The sequence below is a fragment of the Solea solea genome, chromosome 6, assembly GCF_958295425.1.
Source record: "Solea solea chromosome 6, fSolSol10.1, whole genome shotgun sequence".
In the NCBI taxonomy this organism is placed as follows: Eukaryota; Metazoa; Chordata; class Actinopteri; order Pleuronectiformes; family Soleidae; genus Solea; species Solea solea.
In genome coordinates this window covers 31,327,879-31,341,805 of record NC_081139.1, presented here as the reverse complement: position 1 = coordinate 31,341,805, position 13,927 = coordinate 31,327,879, and positions in this window count along the sequence as shown.

The following is a 13,927-nucleotide window of genomic DNA, read 5'->3' as shown; positions in this document are numbered from 1 at the left end:
AAGATGCCGGTAAGCTCTTATCAGTCCACTTGATTATGGTCCAGAGCAATAATGTCTCAGGGTACACTATGTGACGTTCACCTGTTCTCGCAAAAGTCAAGTGTTTATTCCTTGAGTTTGGAGTTTTTATTTTCTATCTAATCTCTATCTGGAAGACGACCGCTGTGGCGACCATCATCATGCTTCAAAAGCATGAGTTAGCTCATCCACACACTCATACTTTCTGATATAATAAAAATAAACATGGAGCTGGCAAGTTGAGGCTTGAAAATATCAGAGGAAGATGCACAGAAGGGATTAAGCTGGGCAATAGCCCGGTATCCTGGACTCTTGCTCAAAAATTAATAAATTGATAAAGTTGAACCTGAATTTTCCTTAACACTAAAACAAGGCCAGACCAAAAGTTTCACTCCCAGGGCTGGAGTATGCCAGGTGTAATATTATTAGATATTAATGTAGATGTGATGCAATAATTTGATGCACAAGCCTGTTTTCTTTGTGTATTACCTTAATGACTCTGTCCTGGCAGTGCTGGATGATCTTACACAGCTCCTCTGTACCCTGAGACTCGAGACTCTGATGAAGGATCTGCTCAAACATCTAGTAAAACACAATTTGTAGTTTTGTACCTAACTTTGTGACATACATGCATGTAACACCAGACAAACTGACTCATATAGGAATATCCCATGAAATAATGTGATAATGTTATTTATCACATGTGGACCCAGGTCCACAGTCTGTATTGTGGCATGTTTAACTGTTTAACTGTCCACTGAGTTATCAAACCGCCAAAAGATGTTCGCCTTTAGTTCTACTGTGTCCTTGATCAATGCCACAGTCAGAACCTCATCATTCAACTATTTGACAAACTCTCGTCAAACAGGAGCTACAGTGTAGGAAAATGATCAAGCAATATAATGAGTGTCAATAAAATGATTAGCTCTCATAGAAACTTCCCATTGTGTGAACCAGTTAACCAATAACCTATATCAGACTGGTTAGTCAGTAGTTGAGGTTTCACCTCTCTCATGGGGATCTGGGCCCTTTGGACAAACACTGACGGGCTGCTCACGTCAAACTGTTGCTGCAGACCCTCAAGGCTCAGGTTCACCACCTTCTCATAGCAGCTGTGCATCTTAACTGGATGGAAAGCCAGCATGGAGATCTTCTCCATGTGCTGAGGAGGAAGACAAGAAGGGAGAGGAAGAGATGGATGAGGCATGGACAGATTTGGGAAAAATGTATAATTGTGTCTCACAATAAATATACTACTGCAAAAGTATCACTAATGTTACACTAGACAAATGCTGTTTAAATCACAAACATATTTGGAATAGGAGTATAGGAATTGCGGATAGATAACATTTGTTTTGTAAAGATCCAGATTCTTGTGCTTCAACTGCGAAAATCAGAGTGCATTTTCTATACATAATCATTATATATTGTGCTTCAATTTAAGCACATTCTCATGTTATGGGTTTTATTTAAAGCAACACAATTTTCAACCTTCACGTAATGTCTCTAAGCAGGGATGGGAAGTATTTCTGATACATGTATTAAAAAAAATACATATTTAAAATACGAAATATGCTCTTTTCTGGAGATGATGAAAAATTCCTTCAGATTTTGTACCAATATATTTCCATTATGTGTATTTTATTTAAAATACTGTAACATACATCCTTTGAAAAAAAGTGATGACATAAGAAGACAAATTGCAGGATGCTGCTTCAGATTGGACGTCATGGTGCTTGTGCCTACTTTAATTTGCCAGGACTTGTTAAGATCACAATTAGTCTACATAAGAATTGAATTGAGTCAAGCGATTACCATCAGAGCTGAGTTTCAAGACTTTAGAGCTCACTCTGTCGTTTACATCGATGACAGTGTTAAAGTCGCCACATAAAATAATTTTGTATCCGACCAATAGGGGTTCTTTAAGTCTTTTAAAAAGTTGAAAAATGTTTGTTCTCTCATGAGAGTTGTACACGTGTATCGTTCGTATTTTTTCTCCTCGGTAAAAACAATCCAACATGAGCAATCTACAAGGAATTAAATTAGGAAATCATTCGTTTTACGAATAATAGTGACATCACCAGTTTTAGAAAAAAGATCCCACCATCAGCTTTACTTTCGCCAATAGAAATTACACTTAGACCTTTGTTCCACATGCTGGATACCGTTACTCTTTTTGTGTTCAGTCTCAGTTCTTGACAACATAATATGTCAAAGTCAGTTTTCAACAAGAATTTAATTTGTTGGGCTCTAAAAGAATTTGATTGGATGCCATGGGCATTCCAAGATGAAACTTTGGGGAAGGTCATAAATGTTTGGGGGGTTATGGTGTGGGTTTGTCGTGATTTTATAATATATATATATATATATATATATATTTATATATATTTATTTTAAAATAAGTTGTTGCCAAAGTTGTTGCTGTAAGGGGGGCTCTCTGCTACAGCCTGCGGGTAAAGCGGGGTGCTGCCAACTCGCTGACCCTGACCCTTATACCTATTCCAAGCCCTACCAGTAGAGGTCCCCCAAGCCCCAATTTATGAGCTGGAATAAAATGATATCAAAGTTTAGTTGGGGTGGCAAAAGACCCACGATAAGACTGGAAACTCTCCAGCTGCCAAAAGAAGAAGGAGGGATGAGACTTCCAAAATTAAAGGAATACTACCATGCGGCCCAATTGAGATATTTTGTAGGTTGGTGCAAACCAGACACAGTGAAATGAAATAGAAAAAGAGTTTGGAGAAAACCCAGTACAGAATATAATTGGGGATAAAGAAACATACAAGAAGATTCAAAACCAAATAGACACAATCACGATGTTCACATACAAAATATGGTTCAGTATAATAAAAAAATATAAGATAAAGAAAGACACTAATTTATTGAATATGATAGCAATTTTACACCGACTAGGTACGATATAGGATTTAAACAGTGGACAACCAAGGGAATCACAGCATGGTGTGTTTTGGTGAAAGATGGACAGCTTGAGAGTTTCCAAAATATGACAGAAAAAAAGGATTTAGATAATCAATCATGAATTCTGTGGATTCCTGCAACTTAGAGACTACTATATGAAAGAGATCAGGATGGACCCCTCCTGAGAAGTGAATAGTGTGATCCAGATCATCATAATCAACGCATACAAAGAAACCACAATTAGAATTATATTGGGACTATATAAAAAAAATGCTACAAAATACATAAAAAAAAAGATGGGAATCAGGATTTAACATAAAACTTAGTGATGAAGCATGGCTAAGATTGGTATAATCTGCCAGACATTAGCCTCATGTATGAAACAAAGTGATTTTGAAGCAGAAACATATTTAGGTTACAAGGTCAGAGCTGCAGTGACTTCCTGACAAGTACAAATGAGCATTTCATGGGTTGTACTGGCAACAGATATGACAAATGTTGGGTGGTTGGGAGATTGTTTTTTAATCAGTCTTGAATATGTCAAAGATTACCCACAATATTAACTTTGAAGCATTGTTAGTTTTGTGTAGCATCAGCTAAAACATGTACTCCCTCCCCTCTTAATTTGAAAAGAGGACATTTGTAATATGGAAATGATTGAATATTTGGTGGTTTTGAGGAGGACTGATGCAGGACAAAAGTATTAATCTTTTATGACAACAATTCTTGGGAGTGAACATTCCTGCCATATACTCAAGTGTATGGTGAAAACAATGTTCAGTGTTCTATTGATCTATTAATAAAATGTTTTCATTTGAATTCCAATTTGCCAAGAGACCTTCTTACAAGAAAGTGTGCCATATGCACTAACACAGTGGAAATGAATCATAATGAAGCCTGAGGGTTAAGGAAACAGTTTTTCATCAACTAAATACTGTAGGTGTCCAAAGCCTGAGGGTCAGCCTCTTTCCCCGGATGAAGCAGAATCCAGTCACGTTAACTGTGCGTTGTAAGAATGGAAAAGACTGTCATAAAAAAATAATAATAATTACAACACCCACACTGTATCAACATTCAGAGTGGACCTAATTTTTAAGAATAGAGGGATAGATTTAGTGTATAGCCTACTTGTTAAATAGACAGGACAGTGCAGCAGCAGCACCAGCGAAGCTCTCTGAACAGATCAGCAATGTGACCCACAGTCCTCACAACCGAAGACGCAGCCGAAACACAGCAAGCGGTTCCGCGAAAACGGGAGCTTTGCAGCTGCGGGTCCGGGTGAGAGGACATCGGTTCTCACAGTGGAACTGTTCAGACAGCAAGTCTGGCTCCCGTGTAACGTCGCAGACAACACCATCTCAGAGATAGGATACTGACTGCATTTAAACACTAAACTTTCGAAAAAAACAGCAAAGCGAAAAAGAAAAAAAAGAGCATGGAACATTTACATGTGCATATATTAGTATTAACTATATTTCGATTAATGCGTGTGTGTTTAAATGCATGTGTATGTATGTAGTGAAAAGACGTAGTTACTGTAATTAACGAACACATTTTAGCAATGGCCTGCTGTTTAGCTCATTATAATAATGTAAAATTTCACTTACCTCTACATTTTTGAGCATCTTCCTGTGACATGTCAATAGCCTCCCTCTACCACCAACTTCCCCAGTAATTCCTTGGTCAGCGACTGATGCTGCAACTCCATTACATGTTCATCCACCTGCTGAGCAGACACTAACCTGTTCACGTTTTGGATATTAATCCGCTGCTGCTGTGGTGGGGAACTACGTTGCGTTGGAGTGTGACGATGGTCGATAATTATCTTAAAGCTACAGTAGTAGTTGAAATAAACTGCCCCTTTGTTTCACCACACATGCATGGCAGAAATGTTCGCTTCCAAGATTTTTTGTAATAAAAACATAACAGATTAATCCTCTGCATTCTTTGTGCGTTTGGATTTTTTTTTGAGGATATCTTACACCAAATTGCTTCAAATTTGGTGTAGGTGAAGTTATTTTCCACTGTCAGGGAATATCAACATTTTTCATTATCATATAACACACTATTCAATCAATATCTGAAGCTAAAATGATGTGGGTGTATTTTAGGGATATCATAGTATGGTGTGAATGTGGGTTTAGGAATAAATGTGTGTGTGTGTGTCTGTGTCTGTGTGTCTGTGTGTATGTGCAACTCCAGGCACTTCTTGTTCTCACATCAAGTTCAAATCGACATGATACACAGGCACCTACACCTACAAAGAGGCTCATACACACATTCACTCCTTTGAGTAAAAAAAAGAAACAGGCATCTTGAGGGACTTCAAAGACTTGCCCTCTACGTGAACCCAAACAAAAGTCTGGTTTTGTTTACACAGGTGCAATTACAGGTAAACACAATGTTTCACTTTGTTTGGGGCTCAATTCATCCTGACTGTCAAAGACACAGCCTCAGACGCTGAAGACCTCGACCTCATCAACATCAGTCACAATGTACTGAAAAAGAAAAAGGTTAAATAATTTATCAAAACTAACCCTAACCCTATCATATTATAGTGATTACATGTAAAATAATTACATCAAATCAAACATAAGCTAGATGTTTTGTATGACCTGTGTGATCATCCGTTTTTGATGAAGTTTAAAATCCATAATTTGTATTAGTAGTGTATGATTTCACTTTCACTAAAGTCAGTACCACTTATACTTCATATACTAGTAGTATGGAGTACTTTTACTGTATACGTTTTGGAGGAATATAGGGTCAAAGTTCACTTTTTGCAACAAACAATAGGGTAACATTTTTTGATGAAGTATAAAATCCTTATTTTTTATCAGTAGTTTATGATTTAACTTTCACTGGACGTATTCAGCTGAGGTTAGGCTGTTTTCGGATTTTTTTCTTTTTTCTACTGTCCCATAATATAAACCTCACTAATGAAGTTAACATCATATAAGATATACTTCTGTACCCTCAGTGTTTGATTTTGCAATGATTTCACTGTTGGGATGTGTTTTTCTATTGGTGTCTGTTTGTGTGCGCATCCAGCCGAGATAAGGCTGTTTTCGGATTTTTTTCTACTGTCCACAGTACTGTGCAAAGGTTTTAGGCAGTTGTGAAAAAAATGAATCAATCATCAATCAACAAAATGCAGTGAATAAACAAAAGAGAAATCTAAATCACCCTTTGTGAGGTTTATGTTATGGGACAGTAGAAAAATGAAAAAAATCAGAAAACAGCCGTATCCCTGCTGAATGCGCACAAAAACAGAGACAAATAGAAAAACACATCCAAACAGTAAAATCATTATAAATTCAAACACTGAGGGTACATCAATATACCTTATAAGATGTTAACTTCATATTATAGGACAGTAGAAAAAAGATTAAAATACCCTCGATCAGCCTTAGTCCCTGATACACATACGGAAAAATCAGACTCCTGGCTTAATGCCTTTAGGAATTATTACAAAAAACACACCTAAACGGCTGACCTTTGACCTTTCCGAAGGTTACACAGGTCTGAAACTCGGCACCCTAGATTAGCCTTAGTCCCTGATACACACACGGAAAAATCAGACTCCTGGCTCAATGCCTTTAGGAATTATTACAAAAAACACACCCGAACGGCTGACCTTTGACCTTTCCGAAAGTTGCACAGGTCTGAAACTCGGCAACCGGGATAAGCTTTAGTCCCTGATACACATACGGAGAAATCAGCATCCGGGCTCATTGCCTTTAGGAATTATTGAAGAAAAGACAGTTTCCCACCTTTCTTACATTTGAATTTTACAGACTGTGTTTTTGGCAGTTTTTTTTGGCCAGGGGGAAAAAAGCCCACAGTCCTGTGTCCAAAAACTGAAGACTCTATACAGTCTTAGACTCTTTGGCCAGAGTGGAAGTTTTGGAGGAACTACATTTCTACAGGTCGCAGGAGTGTGAATATTTCATATGTCGTTTGGGGTCCCAAGACGAGCGGAACGACGAGGGTACATTAGTATATCTTATAAGATGTTAACTTTATTTGTGAGGTTTATGTTATGGGACAGTAGAAAAATGAAAAAAAATCAGAAAACAGTCGTATTCCAGCTGAATGCGCACAAAAACAGACAAAAATAGAAAAACACATTTCAACAGTGAAATCATTGCAAAATCAAACACTGAAGGTATATAACTATATCTTATAAGATGTTAACTTTATTTGTGAGGTTTATGTTATGGGACAGTTAAAAAATGAAAAAAAATCAGAAAACAGTCGTATTCCAGCTGAATGCGCACAAAAACAGACAAAAATAGAAAAACACATCAAAACAGTGAAATCATTGCAAAATCAAACACTGAAGGTATATAACTATATCTTATAAGATTTTAACTTTATTTGTGAGGTTTATGTCATGGGACAGTAGAAAATTGAAAAAAATCAGAAAACAGTCGTATTCCAGCTGAATGCGCACAAAAACAGACAAAAATAGAAAAACACATTCAAACAGTGAGATCATTGCAAAATCAAACACTGAAGGTATATAACTATATCTTATGAGATGTTAACTTTATTTGTGAGGTTTATGTTATGGGACAATAAAAAAATGAAAAAACATCAGAAAACAGCCGTTTCCCTGCTGAATGCACACAAAAACAGACACAAATAGAAAAACACATCCAAACAGTGAAATCATTATAAATTCAAACACTGAGGGTACATCAATATACCTTATAAGATGTTAACTTCATATTATAGGACAGTAGAAAAAAGATTAAAATACCCTCGATCAGCCTTAGTCCCTGATACACATACGGAAAAATCAGACTCCTGGCTTAATGCCTTTAGGAATTATTACAAAAAACACACCTAAACATCAGAGCAGACATCCCCCCCATTCTCCCCTGCACATCGGAGGAACAGCGGTGGAAGTGGTCTCCAGCTTCAGGTACCTGGGCGTGCATCTCAAGGACGACCTCACCTGGAGCAGCAACACTTCCAGCCTGGTCCGGAAGGCACACCAGCGCCTCTACTTCCTCAGGAGGCTGAGACGCGCTGGACTAGGAAGGTCAGCCCTTATCACCTTCTACAGATGTGTAGTGGAGAGTGTCCTGTGCTCCTGCATCACTGTGTGGCACGGCAGCTGCTCTGCAGAGAGTGGTGAAAGCTGCACAGAGAACCGTGGGCAGCAGCCTCCCCACCATCACGGACATCTTCACCTCCAGATGCAGGAAAAGGGCTACCTGCATCATGAGAGATCCCACTCACCCGGCACACACACTGTTCACCCCCCTCCCCTCAGGCAGGAGGCTACGGAGCATCAAGAGCAGCACTACGAGACTGAGGAACAGCTTCTTCCCTGGAGCTGTCAGACTCCTTAACTCTCTGTAACCCCATAGCCCTGCTGCCCCCACCCCCCACGTACTGTACTTTGCACATGCCCCCAGTACCGTACACACCCTTGCACCAAATTCTTTTTTGCACAGCACCTTACCTCCAGAGGTTTAAAGTTTTGATCTCTTTTAATTTATATTTTGTTAAGTTAAACTGTTGGTTCTTATTTCTTATTTTCTTATTCTTCTTATTGCTGGGCCGACCGGGTTCTGGAGAGACTGATTTTCGTTCTGACCTCATGTCTAATGTGTGTTAGTATGACAATGAAGAAATCTTGAATCTTGAATCTTGAATCTTGAATCTAAACGGCTGACCTTTGACCTTTCCGAAGGTTACACAGGTCTGAAACTCGGCACCCTAGATTAGCCTTAGTCCCTGATACACATACGGAAAAATCAGACTCCTGGCTCAATGCCTTTAGGAATTATTACAAAAAACACACCCGAATGGCTGACCATTGACCGTTCCGAAGGTTGCACAGGTCTGAAACTCAGCTACCGGGATAATCTTTAGTCCCTGATACACATACGGAAAGATCAGACTCCTGACTCAATGCCTTTAGGAATTATTACAAAAAACACACCCGAACGGCTGACCATTGACCTTTCCGAAGGTTGCACAGGTCTGAAACTCGGCAACCGGGATAAGCTTTAGTCCCTGATACACATACGGAGAAAACAGACTCCTGACTCAATGCCTTTAGGAATTATTACAAAAAACACACCCGAACGGCTGACCATTGACCTTTCCGAAGGTTACACAGGTCTGAAACTCTGCATCCGGGATAAGCCGAAATCCCTGATACACATACGGAAAAATCAGACTCCTGGCTCAATGCCTTTAGGAATTATTACAAAAAAAACACCCGAACGGCTGACCATTGACCTTTCCGAGGGTTGCACAGGTCTGAAACTCGGCAACCGGGATAAGCTTTAGTCCCTGATACACATACGGAAAAATCAGACTCCTGGGTTAAGGCCTTTAGGAATTATTCGAAAAAACACACCCGAACGGCTGACCTTTGACCTTTCCAAAGGTTGCACAGGCCTGAAACTCTGCACCCGGGATAAGCCTAAATCCCTGATACACATACGGAAAAATCAGACTCCTGGCTCAATGCCTTTAGGAATTATTACAAAAAACACACCCGAACGGCTGACCATTGACCTTTCCGAAGGTTGCACAGGTCTGAAACTCGGCTACCGGGATAAGCCTAAATCCCTGATACACATACGGAAAAATCAGACTCCTGGCTCAATGCCTTTAGGAATTATTACAAAAAACACACCCGAACGGCTGACCTTTGACCTTTCCAAAGGTTGCACGGGTCTGAAACTTGGCACCCTGGATAAGCCTTAGTCCCTGATACAGATACGGAAAAATCAGACCACTGGCTGAATGCCTTTAGGAATTATTACAAAAAACACACCCGAACGGCTGACCATTGACCTTTCCCAAGGTTGCACAGGTCTGAAACTCTGCACCCGGGATAAGCCTAAATCCCTGATACACATACGGAAAAATCAGACTCCTGGCTCAATGCCTTTAGGAATTATTACAAAAAACACACCCGAACGGCTGACCATTGACCTTTCCGAAGGTTGCACAGGTCTGAAACTCGGCTACCGGGATAAGCCTAAATCCCTGATACACATACGGAAAAATCAGACTCCTGGCTCAATGCCTTTAGGAATTATTACAAAAAACACACCCGAACGGCTGACCTTTGACCTTTCCAAAGGTTGCGCGGGTCTGAAACTTGGCACCCTGGATAAGCCTTAGTCCCTGATACAGATACGGAAAAATCAGACCACTGGCTGAATGCCTTTAGGAATTATTACAAAAAACACACCCGAACGGCTGACCATTGACCTTTCCCAAGGTTGCACAGGTCTGAAACTCTGCACCCGGGATAAGCCTAAATCCCTGATACACATACGGAAAAATCAGACTCCTGGCTCAATGCCTTTAGGAATTATTACAAAAAACACACCAGAGCGGCTGACCTTTGACCTTTTCCAAAGGTTGCACAGGTCTGAAACTCGGCACCCTGGATCAGCCAGGAGTCCCTGATACACATACGGAGAAATCAGCCTCCGGGCTCATTGCCTTTAGGAATTATTGAAGAAAAGACAGTTTCCCACCTTTCTTACGTTTGAATTTTACAGACTGTGTTTTTGGCAGTTTTTTTTGGCCGGGGGAAAAAAGCCCAAAGTCCTGTATCCAAAAACTGAAAATCAGGTCATGTCAGACTCTATACAGTCTTACCCTGGATTTCCACTGGACGCGGAACGGCCGTGGAACGGCCGCGGCGCGGTTCTGCTTCGTCCTCTCCCAAACGTCAATCCCCACCGGGCGCGTTACGGCAGCGGCGCGGAGCCTTGGGAGCCAGCGGTATTCACGGAAGATCGCGCGATAATCTCGAACGGACGCGAGATCCCGCGATAGACTGTGTGTATAAAGGAAACAACAACAACAACACAGCTTCTTTCATTTCTCCACTTCCATAATCAGTCTCTCGTCGTCCTTTGTCTCCGAGACCCTCGGATCAAATGACTGTTGACCTGGGAGCACCGTGACGTTGAGGTGAAGTTGTGACCTGCGTATTGTGTTTTATTTTGAAAGGGGGGCGGAAAGTGTTTTACTTTGATACTGTGTCGGACTTCCTGTCTTGTGCGATCTGCTTCGTTGAAATTTACGAGGTTCAGCAGCGGCAACGGAAAAAATAGAACTGATTCCTATCGATAGCGCTGCGGCGCGGCGAGCCGCTTCTGGGCCGCTGCTGATCCGGGCCGCAGTGCGGCCGGTGGGAATGCTCACATTGATTAGAATGGAAGCGATTAGCAACGGCTACCGTTCCGCGGCCGTTCCGCGGCCGTTCCGCGTCCAGTGGAAATCCAGGGTTAGACCCTTTTGGCCAGAGTGAAAGAGGAACTACAGGTCGCAGGAGTGTGAATATTTCATATGTCGTTTGGGGTCCCAAGACGAGCGGAACGACGAGGGTACATTTGTATATCTTATAAGATGTTAACTTTATTTGTGAGGTTTATGTTATGGGACAGTAGAAAATGAAAAAAAATCAGAAAACAGCCTTATCTCAGCTGAATGCGAACACAAACAGACACTTGTAGAAAAACACATCCAAACAGTGAAATCATTGCAAAATCAAACAGTGAGTGTACAGAACTAAATCTTTTAAGATGTTAACTTCATTTGTGAGGTTTATGTTATGGGACAGCAGAAAAATTAAAAAAATCCGGAAACAGCCTTATCTCCTCTGAATGCGCACACAAACAGACACTTGTAGAAAAACACATCCCAACAGTGAAATCAATGCAAAATCAAACAGTAAGTGTACAGAACTAAATCTTTTAAGATGTTAAGTTCATTTGTGAGGTTTATGTTATGGGACAGCAGAAAAATTAAAAAAATCCGGAAACAGCCTTATCTCAGCTGAATGCGCACACAAACAGACACCAATAGAAAAACACATCCAAACAGTGAAATCATTGCAAAATCAAACAGTGAGTGTACAGAACTAAATCTTTTAAGATGTTAACTTCATTTGTGAGGTTTATGTTATGGGACAGCAGAAAAATTAAAAAAATCCGTAAACAGCCTTATCTCAGCTGAATGCGCACACAAACAGACACTTGTAGAAAAACACATCCCAACAATGAAACCATTGCAGAATCAAACACTGAGGGTACAGAACTAAATATTTTAAGATGTTAACTTCATTTGTGAGGTTTATGTTATGGGACAGCAGAAAAATGAAAAAAATCCGGAAACAGCCTTATCTCAGCTGAATGCGCACACAAACAGACACCAATAGAAAAAGACATCTAAACAGTGAAATCTTTGCAAAATTAAACACTGAGGGTAAAGAACTAAATATTTTAAGATGTTAACTTCATTTGTGAGGTTTATGTTATGGGACAGCAGAAAAATGAAAAAAATCCGTAAACAGCCTTATCTCAGCTGAATGCGCACACAAACAGACACTTGTAGAAAAACACATCCCAACAGTGAAATCATTGCAAAATCAAACACTGAGGGTACAGAACTAAATCTTTTAAGATGTTAACTTCATTTGTGAGGTTTAGGTTATGGGACAGCAGAAAAATAAAAAAAAATCCGTAAACAGCCTTATCTCAGCTGAATGCGCACACAAACAGACACCAATAGAAAAACACATCCAAACAGTGAAATCTTTGCAAAATTAAACACTGAGGGTAAAGAAGTATATCTTATAAGATGTTAGGTTCATTTGTTAGGTTTATATTATGGGAAAGTAGAAAAATGAAAAAAATCCGAAAACAGCCTTATCTCAGCTGTATGCGCACACAAACAGACACCAATAGAAAAACACATCCCAACAGTGAAATCATTGCAAAATCAAACACTGAGGGTACAGAACTAAATCTTTTAAGATGTTAACTTCATTTGTGAGGTTTATGTTATGGGACAGCAGAAAAATTAAAAAAATCCGGAAACAGCCTTATCTCAGCTGAATGCGCACACAAACAGACTTCAATAGAAAAACACATCCCAACAGTGAAATCATTGCAAAATCAAACAGTGAGTGTACAGAACTAAATCTTTTAAGATGTTAACTTCATTTGTGAGGTTTATGTTATGGGACAGCAGAAAAATTTAAAAAATCCATAAACAGCCTTATCTCAGCTGAATGCGCACACAAACAGACACCAATAGAAAAACACATCCAAACAGTGAAATCTTTGCAAAATTAAACACTGAGGGTAAAGAAGTATATCTTATAAGATGTTAAGTTCATTTGTTAGGTTTATATTATGGGAAAGTAGAAAAATGAAAAAAATCCGAAAACAGCCTTATCTCAGCTGTATGCGCACACAAACAGACACCAATAGAAAAACACATCCAAACAGTGAAATCAATGCAAAATCAAACAGTGAGTGTACAGAACTAAATCTTTTAAGATGTTAACTTCATTTGTGAGGTTTATGTTATGGGACAGCAGAAAAATTTAAAAAATCCGTAAACAGCCTTATCTCAGCTGAATGCGCACACAAACAGACTTCAATAGAAAAACACATCCAAACAGTGAAATCATTGCAAAATCAAACACTGAGGGTAAAGAAGTATATCTTATAAGATGTTAAGTTCATTTGTGAGGTTTATGTTATGGGACAGCAGAAAAATGAAAAAAATCCGTAAACAGACTTATCTCAGCTGAATGCGCACACAAACAGACACTTGTAGAAAAACACATCCCAACAGTGAAATCATTGCAAAATCAAACACCGAGGGTACAGAACTAAATCTTTTAAGATGTTAACTTCATTTGTGAGGTTTATGTTATGGGACAGCAGAAAAATGAAAAAAATCCGGAAACAGCCTTATCTCAGCTGAATGCGCACACAAACAGACACCAATAGAAAAACACATCCAAACAGTGAAATCATTGCAAAATCAAACAGTGAGTGTACAGAACTAAATCTTTTAAGATGTTAACTTCATTTGTGAGGTTTATGTTATGGGACAGCAGAAAAATTAAAAAAATCCGTAAACAGCCTTATCTCAGCTGAATGCGCACACAAACAGACACCAATAGAAAAAGACATCTAAACAG